At 38.6% G+C, this 16,228-nt stretch overlaps 1 protein-coding gene across 4 annotated transcripts in view; it reads right to left on the bottom strand.

The window, feature by feature from the left end:
* eps8a (EGFR pathway substrate 8a, signaling adaptor) overlaps nt 1-16,228 on the bottom strand; it is a 226,022-nt gene that overhangs the window by 126,982 nt on the left and 82,812 nt on the right. The window contains exon 1 of one of the 4 annotated variants that reach the window (XM_063072449.1): nt 9,316-9,333. The exons of the other annotated variants lie outside the window; for them this stretch is intronic. The gene's annotated coding sequence lies outside the window, so the exon portion shown is untranslated. Of the gene's footprint in view, nt 1-9,315; nt 9,334-16,228 lie in introns of those variants that run through there. 4 annotated transcript variants of the gene reach the window in all.

The following is a 16,228-nucleotide window of genomic DNA, read 5'->3' as shown; positions in this document are numbered from 1 at the left end:
GGTTTTATCATTTCATAGGATCTGTCATGTGCCCAGAGTGCAAATGTAATTATGAAGTGCCTTAGAAGTTTGTGAAGGTTTGGCATGACATCTAAAATTTTGACAAATTGCTATGAATGTGCGTTGGAGTCTGGCCCAGTCTGTCACAAGTAAGATCCTCCCCTACCACTGAGCACATCTACCACAGAGCACAGTCACAGGAAAGGAGCATCTATCAAGGACACCCACCATCCAGGCCATGCTCTATTTTCACTGCTGCCATCAGAAGAAGCTACAGGAGCCCCAGGACCCATGCCACCAGGTTCAGGTACAGTTATTACCCCTTAACCACCATAGGGTTCACTTGCTAAACTGTTCCCACAACATATGGGCCCACTTTAAAGGATTCTTCATCTCATGTCTCAATATTTACTACTTACTTATTAATTTCTTTCTTTTGTATTTGTCCAATTTTGTTGGCTTTTGCGCATTAGTTGTTTGCCCAACCTGTTGGGTGCACTCTTCCATTGATTCTATTATGTTTCTTGGATTTACCGAGTATGCCCACAAGAAAAGAATCTCAGGGTTATATATGGCAACATATATGTACTTTGATAATAAATTTACTTTGAACTTATTGTGCTAGGAAACCATAGCCTCATAACAGTGGGGCAGAAACTGTTCTTCACCCCGTAATATGCACTCAAACTTTTATATCTTCTGCCTGATGGAAGATGGCAGAAGAGAGAAACTCCAGGGTGTTTTTTTATAATCTTTGATTATGCTAGCTTTTCACCGAGCAGCAAGAAGTATAGACACAGTCCATGGAGAAGAAGCTAACACTCAGATCCTAACATTACCCAACTTGCTCATACTCTTATTTCTCCTAATGCTGTCCCAATTCACATATTGGACGCTTGTACTTTAATGATCAACAGAGTCATGCTTTTATCAGCATGGTGTCAGGAACAAATCTCTTTATGTACTTGGACATCAAGGCTAGTTATCTTTTTTTCTTACAGGTACACAGAGTGAAATCTATCAAGTTAATACAGTAAGATAAAAATTGGGAAGCCACTCTTCCACAAGCTTGTACCTCCATAAAAGCTCAATTGATACATGCTTTACTTTCTCAGTGCAGAACAGGCTTACTATCAGAATACTTCATCTTTTGGTGCTTCACTCCAAGTCACCAAGTCACCTAGTTAAGTAAGTTCATTGATGTTTAATTCAGTATTATCTTTCCAGTCTTGTTTGTTATCTGTATCATTAAGTAGTTTTTTTTAAATATACAAAAACTAAGTTTATCATTTTGCAATCTAGTTCACTGCAGACCATGATAAATATGCACTACAGATGCACAATCCAAAAATAAAAATTTACTTCATTTCCAAATGTAGCTTATGATCTTCCTCAAAGCTTGGACCAGCTGGCTTTAGCAACAACTAAATAGCTTGATCTCTAACTAATTAATCAAACATTGTCTTAAAAAATTCAAGGACGCTTGGTCAAAGCAATATTGCCTTGACTGAATTTATTGCTTATGATCATTAGGAGGAAAAAAACTAACCATCCATGCAAGTTCCATCAAGCAATCTATCATGCAGCAGATGTATCAACCAAAAGTTTGGATAGCACCTTCCATACCCCAAGATTGGTCTTTCAAAACATTTGTCATTAAAGACTATGCAATACATCATTTTCTACTCTGCAATTTCTCTCAAATGTTTCAACTGATACATTTTTATGGTAATAAAAGCTAAACTTCCTTTTTTCCTTGCACCAAATAAAATCTATCATATTCATAAGTTCAAAGGTAATGGTGCCAACTTCTTCTGATTGTTTAAGTAACCAGGAAAGTCATACACCACACTTTTAAAGCACAAGTTCAGTTTTAATAAATTTTGCTAATTTATAATGTAATCCTTGCTTATTAAGTTCTGGCCACAGCTTGACTCAAGGATTTCATCCATTTTTGAAGAGGTTGAATGAATGGCTTTACAAGGATCATTTATCATTTATACAAGATTTTCCTCAAATTGGTATTAATGGCATCATTTAGAAGTACAATTTTGGTACTTAAACCTTAACATTTCACATGTCTTAATGCGCTAACAACTTTGTTCCATTTTAGTCTGCAGAGAATTGCATTTCTTTAGGTTTATCATATTATCAATTGTCTTTTATTTGCTACCATGGTTTGAAATAAATTGCAATAACAATTGTTTGTACAGAGATAGACAGCACTAATAAATAGGGATAGGCCAGCTGGTCCGTCATCCCAATGATAACACTTAAAGGCACTGGATTTCTGTAGATGTATTACTGTGCTCAATTTCACAATAACCAATTATTCTACTAAGTTCATACTGTTCTTGATCTTTCACAGCTGTTTCCCTGAGCTTACAGGATCTGCAGCTAGGTGGTTGGGCACAAACCTATTGCTTGGAATTTATTAGTTAAAGAAAGCAACATTGCCAGGGATCTTTCTCTAGCATATGGCTGTGTACACAGAAGACCCTCAGACATCCCAGATCTTTGCACTTGAATCAACAAAAGAAAACCTTGATTTTGCAGGCTGTTTAGTTCTGCCTTGAAAATGGCAGGGTAAATTTACCAATTGTCATCAGACCGTTTCCCCCCATTCCCATCTCAGCCACTGCAAGATCACATTTGCAAACTCTCTTAATGATTGATGTTGCAGTCTTGACTTTTTCTTATTTAGATAATTCACTGGAATCCTCCTCAGCACTACCCCACAGAGCAATGATTCACTGATTAGACAGCTCTTGGTACTCCAGTCTGAAAACTTACATGTACATTTGGAAAAAAAAGACATCTGTATTTTGGTTGCACACAAAGCCATGCCCTTCATTGGCACACCTACAGCTATAAATCACCCACATTTCTAAGAAGTACAACAGCAGGCCAGGATGAACAAAAGGGCTACAGATGGGTACTAGCAGCACATGCTCCATGTTTTGACATACCACCCAGATATTACAATCTCTATCACTTCCGTCAGACTGTAGATATGATAGAAACTGCTGTCTCTTGATTTGCTCCCTAACCCAGAGATCTCAATGGTGCCATTTTCAATGGCTGCAGCCTTGAGCCCCGTGTGGCAATGCTAAGTGACATCACTTGGCCTGGTCTGCCCAGCATAGTTCCTTATTGGCATCTCTTCACACTAAGTCTTCGTTGCAGAATTGCCTGTAGAAGGTACAGATTGAAAAGAGGTTTCTGCCACAACATCCTAACAGTGGGGAGGACAGGTTCCTCCACCACAGCAGTGGGAACAAATAGGTCAGGAGCTCACGCAAGGCTCCCAGCTCAGTAGCCCTGTTCATTAATGCACTGCTTTACATAAAATATTTGTGTTGGAGCTGATATTCCTGGGACCCCATTCTGTTCATTAAGGTATGATACACTTTTAAACTCTGGGCAAGAGCTAAGAAAATAGCTGGAATGTTAACTCATGGATGGAACTATGGCTGAGTAAATTAATTATGCATTCATACTAATGCTTTTCACATTTAAAGAACATAACAGAATCATGCTAAGTGAATAATATTCAACTTGCTGTAGGAAAAAGGGCAAAAGAGATCTGGGAAACCTGTAAACTACATAAATACTTGACATAGTTTTGCTGAATGACACACAAATGGCACACAGTGAAAACAGGTAATTATTCTGGATTTCTCCATCTCCAATTCAGGGATTAACTTGGCAAACAATTGCCATTACATTCTCAACAACTCCCATAGATATTTCAGTTACATCTCCTCCCACAATACTATTGTTTAGGACTTCATTATATTTTCTCAGTTTCTCCAACTTGATTGCATGCATTATGATGATAACAACAATTCCTAAAACAATTTCTATGATGTCTTCTTCCTCAACTGAACCGCACTTTCAATCAGATTTGCTTCATCTACTGTCTATCTGCCCTCACCCAGACTCCTCCCACTAAGATCAAGAATCAGGTTCTCTTGTCATCACTTGCTACCTCATAAGTTTCCACATTGAACATGTCATATTCTTTAATATCCACCTGTAGATCAAATTTCCCCTCGAATATTCCAAAGGGATCATTCTTTCACAACTCCCTGTTCACTCTTCCATCTTCACCAATATTGACTCCCCTTCCATGCAACTTCTCATGACACCTTCACATGCAAACACAGGAGATAAATCACTTCCTTCCTTTTACGTCCTTCCTTCCCATTATCAAGGCAAAACGTTCTTTCCAGATGAAACAATGATTCTCTTGCACTTCTAATGATTTAAGTAGCTTAACATATGTATTGGGTGCCAATGATGTGGTCTCCTCTATTCTGAAAAAAAAAGCACTGAAAATTGGAGAATTACCTTGCAAAACTGCTCCATTTTACTAAAAGTATCCTGTTGTTTGTCACTTTAATTCTCCATCCCATACCAATTTTTGTCTTTGGATTTACAGTGTGCCAATAAAGCCTAACACACGCTCAAAGGACAGCATCTCACCTTCCATCTGTGCAAATGGTAGTCCTCAGGACTCAACATAGAATTCAATTTCTGATTAATGCACTTTCCCATTTATTTCAATTCTAAACAGAGCTGATACAAAGACATCAAATTCTAACATTATCTTAGTTTTTCCTCCATCCCCAGAAGCTGCCTGACCTTAAGACTCGTCCAGAATTATTTCAGATTTCCAGCAATTGTTGTGCTTCCAAATCTCAATCCAGCATTGCTTTTGTTTCTTCTCTATACTCCCTCTATTAGCACCTCCTTCACATAAAAGAAAACATTTTATTGAATGGAACAGAAAAGGTTGATTCGAGAACTATTTCAAATTAAGTAAGCTACTTAAAAACATGCCACATTTAAATGTTGGAACCTTTAACGGGATAGAGAAATTATGTTATGGTGAACACGATGGTCCAATCCAGACAGCACTTGAGATCAGAGCACAAAAGTCTAATCCAAATTACAGTATAATACTGAAAAGTGTTGCAAAGAAATACAATTTTTCAACTGAAGCCCAGACACTACCTCAGAAAGATCATACAGATTCCCAGATTCAAATAAATAATGCACAACCAACACACATCAAAGTTGCTGGTGAATGCAGCAGGCCAGGCAGCATCTCTGGGAAGAGGTACAGTCGACGTTTCAGGCCAAGACCCTTCGTCAGGACTAACTGAAGGAAGAGTTGGTAAGAGATTTGAAAGTGGGAGGGGGAGGGGGAGATCCAAAATGATAGGAGAAGACAGGAGGGGGAGGGATAGAGCCAAGAGCTGGACAGGTGATTGGTAAAGGGGATATGAGCGGATCATGGGACAGGAGGCCCAGGGAGAAGGAAAAGGGGGAGGGGGGGAACCCAGAGGATGGGCAAGGGGTATAGTCAGAGGGACAGAGGGAGAAAAAGGAGAGTGAGAGAAAGAACGTGTGTATAAAAATAAATAACCCCCCCTTGTCTTTCTCCCTGGGCCTCCTGTCCCATGATCCTCTCATATCCCTTTTGCCTATCACCTGTCCAGCTCTTGGCTCCATCCCTCCCCCTCCTGTCTTCTCCTATCATTTTGGATCTCCCTCTCCCCCTCCCACTTTCAAATCTCTTACTAGCTCTTTCTTCAGTTAGTCCTGACGAAGGTTCTCGGCCTGAAACGTCAACTGTACCTCTTCCTAGAGATGCTGCCTGACCTGCTGCGTTCACCAGCAACTTCGATGTGCGTTGCTTGAATTTCCAGCATCTGCAGAATTCCTGTTGTTTGCGTTTTTAAATAATGCACAATATCTGTTTTGGTGTTCAAGCTACTGTATCATTACCAGCCTCTGGCTCTACCCTAGGACAGTTGTTCAGTTGCTGATTTCCACCTCCTGACTCCTAATGATCATTTAAGTTTCAAGAATTGTGGTAGAGCTTCATTAGACAGTGATCAAGGAAAAGGATGCATTGTAGGAGCATATTCTATCCAGATAATCTTACAATCCAAAGTCCTATTCTGAAGGAAGTTACACTAATACAAGCTTCAGTAAGCAACATTTTACTATTGCCCAATAGCAGACCAATAAAAAACATGAAATGAAAGCAACTTATTTGAAGAGGGAAACAATCTCGTTCAAAGCAGTGCACAGGGAAGTTAACTTCAACAGGTCCAAGATCCAAAATCTGATATCCACAGGGCAAAGACTCAAAACGGAGATTTTCCCATAATTTGGACAATGTAAAAAGAGTCTGAAACAAACTCATTTTTTAACTTAAATATTTTTCCTATTGAAAGGCCAAACATTTTGAGCTGATTCACTCCACCTCAGAATAATACCAGTGCTCATTACAGAAGACAAAGCTAGAGAAACAGCAGATCACTAAACCTGTAAAACTCCAGATTTAGACCTTGTATCTCAAGTAGAATTTCTCATGAGAGGCAAAAGGAAAAATCAAATCAGATACTACAAACAAAAGGCTTCATGCTAATCAAAACATTAGTTTCATGATTCACTGACATTCTTTCATTGGTAACTGGGGTCTAGGTTGAATATTTAGCATGATTAGAATGAATTTGACAAAATGTAAACATTAGACTTTTTTTAAAAAACTCTATCTATGCCTTGTTTAAAAGGCATATATCAATCAGACAGCTAAAGACTTTTTTCCCCAGGGCAGAAATAACTAATACAATGGGGCACAACTTTCAGATGTTCGGACAAAAATATAGGGGAATGTCAAAGGCAGGATTTTTTTAATTAAACAGAGAGTGGTAGCTGTGTGGAACACATTGCCGGGGTGGTGGCAGAGGCAGATACATTAGGGACATTTAACAGACACTTTGTTAGGCACAAGGATGAAATAAAAATGGCGGGCTATGTGGGAGGAAAGAATTAGATTTATCTTGAAGTAGGTTAAAGAAGGGCTGTTCTATGTAAACACACTAGAGGTTTGGGCACATTTCTTATTGTATATCATGTAACATTCTGAATGTGGCTCAAATTTCCTCACAGGTTTGAAATTTAAACCTGATTACAGTACCAAAGTCACAAAACCACACTTAGTCTCAATACTATGGATGAATTATGAGGTCAAGTCCCTTTTAAAGGCTACAGCTGCGGCTTTTAAGTCCGGGGATACCAGTCGCTACACGGAATCCAGGCGTGAACTCCGGAAAGCCATTAAGGGCGCCAAGAGGCAATATCGAGCCAAGTTGGAAGCTCAGGCTAACCAAAGGGATGCCAGTAGACTATGGCAGGGTCTAAATGAGATTACTGGGTGCAAATAAAAGGCTGGGAATATCAATAACTGTGGCGCTTCTCTTCCTGACGAATTTAACGTTTTCTACGCAAGATTCAACAGAAGAGGAGCGTCCTGCTTCCTCCGGATGAACCGGACTTGGTGGCATCGAGATTCAGTCACCGAGGAGGACGTTAGAAGGGCCTTCCTCAAGACAAATCCAAGGAAGGCAACAGGCCCAGATGGCACCCGAGGACGGGTTCTCCGGGCCTGTGCAAGCGAGCTAGCTGGAGTGTTTGCTGACATCTTCAACTGCTCCTTGTTTCAGTCTAAGATCCCCTCATGTTTTAAGAAGGCAACAATAATCCCAGTGCCAAAGAAGAGCAAGGTGGCATGCCTGAATGACTATCAACCTGTGGCTCTGTCATCAATTGCTATGAAGTGCCTTGAGAGATTGGTTATGGCACACATCAACCACAGCCTACCGGTCAACCTCGACGCTTTGCAATTCGCCTACCGGAGCAACAGGTCAACGGCAGATGCCATCTCTCTGGCCCTACATTCCTCCTTAGAACACCTGGAGAATAAAGACGCATACATAAGGCTCCTTTTCATTGACTACAGCTCTGCCTTTAATACCAGCATTCCAAATAAACTGATTCCTAAGCTCTGGAACCTGGTCCTTAGCACTCAGATCTGCAGCTGGATCTTCAACTGCCTCAAAGACAGGACCCAGGCTGTAAAAATAGGGTACAAGCTCTCCTCTACAATCACTCTGAGCACTGGTGCCCCACAAGGCTGTGTACTCAACCAACCCCCTGCTGTTCTCACTGTACACCCTTGATTGTGTAGCCAAGTTTCCATCAATCTCAATATATGTTTGTTGATAACACAACAATTGTAGGCCATATCTCGAGTAATGATGAGTTTGAGTACAGAAAGGAAATTAAGAACCTGGTGGCACGGTGCGAAGACAACAACCTATCCCTCAACGTCAGCAAGACGAACGAATTGGTTGTTGACTTCAGAAGGAGTAGCGGACCGCACGACCCAATTTACATCGGTGGTGCACAAGTGGAACACGTCAAAAGCCTTAAGTTCCGCGGGGTCAATATCACAAATGACCTGACTTGATCCAACCAAGCAGAGTTCATTGCCAAGAAGGCCCACCAGCGCCTTTACTTCCTGAGAAAACTAAAGAAATTTGGCCTGTCCCCTAAAACCCTCACTAATTTTTATAGATGCACCATAGAAAGCATTCTTCTAGGGTGCATCACAACCTGGTACGGAAGTTGTCCTGTCCAAGACCGAAAGAAGCTGCAGAAGATCGTGAACACGGCGCGGCGCAGCACATCACACAAACCAATCTTCCGTCCTTGGACTCACTTTACACCGCACGCTGTCGGAGCAGTGCTGCCAGGATAATCAAGGACACGACCCACCCAGCCAACACACTTTTCATCCCTCTTCCCTCCGGGAGAAGGCTCAGGAGCTTGAAGACTCGTACGGTCAGATTTGGGAACAGCACCTTTCCAACTGTGATAAGACTGCTGAACGGATCCTGACCCGGATCTGGGCCATACCCTCCAAATATCCGGACCTGCCTCTCAGTTTTTTTTGCACTACCTTACTTTCCATTTTTCTATTTTCTATTTATGATTTACAATTTAAATTTTTAATATTTACTAATTTTTATTTTTAATATTTACTAATTTTTATTTTTAATATTTAATATTTGTAATCCAGGGAGCGGGAAGTGCAGAATCAAATATTGCTGTGATGATTATACATTCTAGTATCAATTGCTTGGTGACAATAACGTATAAAGTATAATATAGTATTGCAAGATTAAACAAATACAATTTTTCAATTTGTGCTTACCCTCACAGTGCAACACCCCTCACCCTGTAGACCACCCCAGCTATAAGCACACATCTAAATCTTAAGGCCAGAAACAAACTGATCTGAATTCCTAGGCAAGTACAACTTCCAAGTTGCTGCCATTTGCCATGCTGCAACTGACTTGAATTAACACGCTGAAGAACTGCATGTCTGTGAATTTCAATCCATCTCCTTACCTGTGAAATGCCACATTTGATTATCTCAAACATAAAACTTACTTCAAACAGGATAAATTGCATTCATGTGAAATCTTATATTATTGTAATCTACTGCTGATGAACTTGCAACACATTTCACAATACCAGAAGTTAATAACTAAACCAAAGTGCCTCTATCACAGGGTGGTTACCAATTCAAGTACAACATTGTAATAAAGTAAACAGGTTCTCTTCAAAATATGCAAATCTGTGGTAAAGATTAACAAAAGGTTATAAATTATTTAATATCATTTCTTTATGAGACAGTAGAAAATTACTTTTCCTTTAATGATCCTACTGTCATTTGATCTGAATTATTTCAAAAAGTCTCAGAATAAATTTTTCAGGATTGCACTGGTATCTCTGGAATGTGCTTGGCTCCCTTACTAGTCATAGTCATACTTTATTGATCCCGAGGGAAATTTGGTTTCGTTACAATTGCATCAACCAAGAACAGAGTATAAATATAGCCATATAAATATAAGTATTTCCCTTCTGTTCTTGAATGTTCTAAAACATAAATCTCTACTGGCCAACTTGAAACAAAATCTACAAAATAGAAACCCAACTATCCAAAATCCATACAAGAACCAAAGGTGTAGCGAAGCTCTTAAACAAATGACTATACCAAGTTTAGAGAACTTGCTTTCTACCACAAAAGTTTTCAGCACTAAATAAAACAAGTTCTTGCTTGACAGTTACGTTCACTGTTCAATTGTAACAACTGAACAGCCAGGACAGGAGGACAGAATTCAATTTCAATCTCAGAGGTAACAGTACAAAGTTTTAATTCCATATTTAAATTAGCTTTACTATCTTTGTCAAAGCACTAGACATTAAAAATTGGCAATATTAATTTATGCTGGCAAATGATTTTGAAAACCTAGAAGTCTAACTGGGAAAAACTTCCAATGGGAAAAATGTGTTAAAGGCAGAGCACCTTCAACTTCCTGTCTACTCTTGGGAGTTAATAATTACTTTTTAAAAAATCAACAATACCCAGCAAAATCTGCCAAGTCTATACTTATCTGCACCTCACTTATTTCTTAATAGGGAGTGCACACTCTGCAAGAACATGTCTCTTTTCTACAGTGCAGAGTTGGCCCTATAGAATCCCCAAACCCACACTGATGAAATTTAAATTTGGCTAAAAACATTTACAAAAGGTAATCACAGATAAATTAGTATTCCAGCACTGATATAGCCATTAATACTTTGCCTGATAGATTAATTAGAATAGCATGTGAAGAAGCTCAGATCATTGTTATTTCTTGTAAGAAAGGTACTTATGTGATGTTACTGGATTAGTACATCATAAGCCTAGTCAAATAATTCGGAGACAAGAACTCAAATCCCTCCATGGAACCTCAAGAATTTAAGTTCAATTCATGAAATAGCTTAGAATAAAAATATTGCATCAGTAATGAAAAAAAACAACATTGCTGTGGAAACAATATGGAGTATGCTCATGAACTTCCAGGAAAGCAATGTCATTCCTGGCCAGAGTGACCTATTCACAATTTCAGACCAAAACCAAGTTGTAACTGCCCTCAGAAATGGCCAAGCACCCTACTCTACTGTATTAAATGACCTTAAAATGAAACCAAACAACCCTTCCACATTTCACTTAGAGCAGAATTTCAAACAGAAACACTTCGGGCACAGGAGTATATTCAGCCAGAGACTCATTCCACCGAGATGCAGCACAGAGCGTCATAGGAAGTCATTCCTGTCTGTGGCCATCAAATTTTACAACTCCTCCCTTGGAGGGTCAGACATCCTGAGCCAATAGGCTGGTCCTGGACTTATTTCATAATTTACTGGCATAATATACCTATTACTATTTAACTATTTATGGTTCTATTACTATTTATTATTTATGGTGCAACTGTAACGAAAACCAATTTCCCCCAGGATCAATAAAGTATGACTATGACTGTGACTATGACTATTAACATGACTGACCCCATTCAATCACCTAACAATCTGTCCTAATGTTCAGAAATAATCAAGTCAGTCAAATTTGTAGTATCAGAGTTACCATTACAAGTGCTCTGTGTAATGAATAACAAATCAGCAAAAAAAAAATGACATTGTACCAGCAAGGCTTCAGGCCAAATTCAGACAAGAAAGCTTCCTACTGACTACAACTTACTGTCATGATCACTCCACGTTGGAGGGATCATGGAAATTCACATCTCACATGGAACTGCTAAGCACAAAGGTACACAATGGAAATCAAAACAAAAATTCAGAAGCTGAAATTCTGAAATAAGAACAGAAAATGCTATAAACACCTCACCCAGGTCAATCAGCATCAGTGGGAAGAGAAAACATGTTTCCGGTAAAAAGAGGCACAAGGAATCAAATGGAGTAAGCACAAGGAATGCTGCGGATGCTGGAAATTCAAGCAACACACATCAAAGTGCTGGTGAACACAGCAGGCCAGGCAGCATCTCTAGGAAGAGGTACAGTCGACGTTTCGGGCTGAGACCCTTCGTCAGGACTAACTGAAAGAAGAGCTAGTAAGAGATTGGTAAGAAATAGCTGCAACATTACCTCTCCGCTCCTAAATTCAATTCCACGATTGATGAAGGCCAATACACCATATGCCTTCTTAACCACAGAGTCAACCTGCGCAGCTGCTTTGAGCGTCCTATGGACTCGGACCCCAAGATCCCTCTGATCCTCCACACTGCCAAGAGTCTTATCATTAATACTACATTCTGCCATCATATTTAGTGTTAGTTGCATGCATTTGTGTGGCCATTAAACACCATACTATCTTAGAGTGAACAGTTTATACCCGTAAGTGGTGTCAGTTATGTTATTCACTTGGACCAAGCTATGCTGAATTAAAAGGCAGTGATTTTTGACACTATTTCATGCAGGAAGGCAATGAAGGCAGTCTATTATCTGCAGCAGGTGTCGGCGCTGATTTTGTTCATTTACAGTCAGTCAAAAGAACACAGCAGCTGACACTGTATGAATTCCTCTGTATTATTTTCGGCACAAAGTTGTGCCGAACATGTCCCTACCTTAGAAATTACTAGACTTCCCCATAGCCCTCTATTTTTCTAAGTTCCATGTATCTATCTAAAAGTCTCTTACTTTTCTTATCCTGTGTTTAATTCCAATGATTTGGATGAAGTCTTGACCTTGAAAGAATGATTTGTCTGTGAAGAAGGAACCTGAGAAGGCCTTAAGTAATTATCTGATCCTTGAAATGAGAAATGCAAACAAGTTTACCTCTATCTTTCCCCTGCAGGCACACACAATAAGGAGGCCTGTCACTAAGTTATTATTTACTAAAAAGTCTATGAATAGTGAGCTATTTTTTAAGTTTCTCACTTGCTTGACTATTTCTTAATTTTTCTTGCACTGTTTTCATTTATTCTAATATTCCTAAATAATAATTTTCAATATTTGATGTGTAGGTAAAAAAAATGGGTATTTAAAAAAAGTCAGTAGGCTTTCATTGTACTTTACATGCTCTGTATTTAAATGAAATACTTTGCAGCTAAGTGTCAAATATCTCATTCACAGATTCAAGTTATTTTAACTTGCAACCTAAGTTGTTGTTGATCAATAATAAAGAGCAATTTTATGAGTACAGGTACTGATTTTTTAGTGCAACATCCTACTTCCCGTTAAGATCATATATGTATATGGAGTTTATAAATGCATGTGTATCATATAGATTGAATTGGGTTATTCACCTTGGATTCTAGGTGCAAAACTAAGGGAAGTATATAAGTGGCAAGCTTTAATGATGCCAGAAAAAGAAATTTATTTTCCCTCCTTTAGATTAATGGATTTGTAGATTAGAATGCAGTAAAGGAGTAAATTTTAATAATTGACTTCGTTATGTCAAATTATCTCTCCAATGTTTTTAACTTTGTAGAAGCAGACATCTTTTACAGATTTTTGGCTCGAGCTGTTCTTGGACATATCTTCTGCGAACTTCAATCTTTGAATTATAATCTAGTTTTAATGGATAGATTCAAATGTGGAATTTAGCTCAAGTGACAGTTGGCAACACTAAGTCTTGGTTTTGACTGTAGTTTTAATCTTAGGAGATAATAGATTTGCAAGTTGCACAAAATCTGGAAACTGCTTAATGGATAGTTCACACATAAAAGTGCAATTTTTGTCACATTGACTCTATAGTTAGTTGATGAAGCAATATTTGGATCTAATATTCTCAGTTACAATGTTGGAGAATCTACCAGGAAAAATGTAGTATTTGGAGATCTTTTCTTCTTAATCAGGCTCTATCAGTATCTAGTAGGTGATTTTCACCAAGTAAATGGAAACAAATTATTCTTTACGATATTTGATTTTATTGAGTTATAATATCTGACCACAAAAACTAATTTGATACATTTTTCCACATTTGAATATACTACGGGAGTTCAGAGAAAGCCCTTGTCTGTCCTAGTCTGATTGATAAGTAAATGCAAATGTCAAGTGATACCCATCATCTTCCTACAAATTTATGTAAATTGGATCAGTCCGAGTTTCACTGAGGATGTTGCCACATTGTGCTGAACTTTTACTGGCTGTTAGCCATGACATATTATGATTCGATATGTTAGCTGTAGTTGATTATGTAAAATAACTTGTATCAAGATCAGAATCAGAATGAGAGCTGCGCTCTCTGGTACTATTGTTCACTACACAGAAACAATGTATATGTGGAAACGGACTCATGGTTCTGCTCATGTTTCTGAAGGGCTGTACTGTACATAAAATAGAAATAAACAGGTTGGGATAGATCTTCAGTGAACACCTCTGATAATGCCATTGGAGTGGGAAAACCCACTTGGAGTACTGTGCTCAGTTCTGGTCGACTCACTACAGGAAGGATGTGGAAACCATAGAAAAGATGCAGAGGAGATTTACAAGGACGTTGCCTGGATTGGGGAGTATGCCTTATGAAAACAGGTTGAGTGAACTCGGCCTTTTCCTCCTTGGAGCAATGGAGGATGAGAGGTGACCTGATAGAGGTGTATAAGGTGATGAGAGGCATTGATCATGTGGATAGTCAGAAGCTTTTTCCCAGGGCTAAAATGGCTGCCACAAGAGGACACAGGTTTAAGGTGCTGGGGAATAGGTACAGAGGAGATGTCAGGGGTAAGTTTTTTTACGCTAAGAGTGGTGAGTGCGTGGAGTGGGCTGCCGGCAACGGTGGTGGAGGCGTTTACGAAAGAGTCTTTTAAGAGACTTTTGGATAGGTACATGGAGCTAAGAAAAATAGAGGGCTATGGGTAACCCTAGTAATTTCTAAGGTAGGGAAATGTTCGGCACAACTTTGTATTGTGCTGTAGATTTTCTATGTTTTTATGTTTAATTGGAAATCGTTCAGCAACAGTCTGGTGTCCCAGTTAAGCAGCATAGTGTCCCAAATAAACGAAGGAAATCTCGGTTATTTTCTTGATTAGTTTTTGTTCTTTAAGAGTTATCCTAAATTGGCCCTGATTAACCAATGGCCCACTTAACCAGGATTCCACTGTATATTAATACCACAGACTCTGGATAGCAGACCAGAACATAACTTGGGAAGTAGTATTATGTAGCTAACTGCTCAAGCACAGCACTAAATTATGACATGTGCTATGATCTGCTAAGCATCTTACTAAAATAGAGTTTCTGAAAACTAACGCAGAGAAATAAAGTAAGTCTAAAATACAAAATAAATGCCTCACCAGAAGCCTTAAGGAGATTTAAAAGAAACTACAGCAAATTTACATTATATTCCTGAAATCCAATGCTTTCTTCCAATGTTTCTTCAACAAAAAGAAAGCTGAAATGAGTAAGTAACATCATCAAAAAATAGAGGCTTACTTAAAAAGATTATGGTAGCAAGGTGTTTCAGTAAAGTGCAAGTCATAATTGTGACCTTATCACTGTACTTCAGTTCAAAGGCATTAGTCGTGCAAATCTTTCAACCATGACAGCAAATGAGCTAATCTGCATCTCAGGCAATAGATTGTTAAGGATCTTTTAATGCTAAGTACAACTACATGTGACTTATGCGTCAGCATACTAACCAAGCATAACACCGCACTGACACAAGTTCCTACATGAAAATAAAAATAATTATTATAACTTGCTCAAAATAAAGCTTTCAGCTTCAAATTTCAGATGTTATCAAAACTAGCTTTCAGTCCTCACCAGTTATGAGCCTAGATGTCCATCATTCCAATGCTACTGCTGTGGGTAGCTTAAGGTAGTACATCACATATTTTCATGAATGGCATCAGTAATTAACTCAAATCACTTTCTACCAATTCTGATATGTTGGTTCACTGTTAACTTTTCAAATAAGCAACTCTACATTTCAAAATCAGGTGACAGTTTATGTACTCAGCTAAATGTAGTAAAGTTTCATATTCCATCAACAATTATAATCTTGCTGTATAATTGACAAATATGCATCAATTGTGTGTATAAAAAGATGAGAATATGGGATATTTGTGTGTTCACCCAAAGTATTCAAACATGCATCACTATTGAATATGCACAGCCAATCTTCAAATCCACATTTTTACCCAGTTCTTCATTTCACCTGATTCTCTAGGTGGCCAAATCTTCAAAAGAAATCAAGCGAATACATTTCTTAATTGTCCTAAATGGTTACGCCCTTAGCCCATCTATATTATGTAATTCTCCAACCAGAGAAGAGCACTTCTCACTACATCTCCTCTGACAATCTGTGCCTGAATCTTTGTGTCTCAAATTGACGGTAATCCTAAATTTGTGAATATGATACAAAAATTGCCAATGTTACAAATATTTGCAATGTGTTAAATAATAAGAAGCAAAGCTACAAACTGTAAGAAGATGTTGATAGTCTGTTCAATTGGGTAGAAACATGGCAAATGGAAATTAATTATCAAAGTACATATACATAGGTCACCATATACAACCC

This window comes from Mobula hypostoma, chromosome 20 (genome assembly GCF_963921235.1).
Source record: "Mobula hypostoma chromosome 20, sMobHyp1.1, whole genome shotgun sequence".
NCBI lineage: Eukaryota > Metazoa > Chordata > Chondrichthyes > Myliobatiformes > Myliobatidae > Mobula > Mobula hypostoma.
This window is presented reverse-complemented; position numbering and strand designations above follow the sequence as displayed.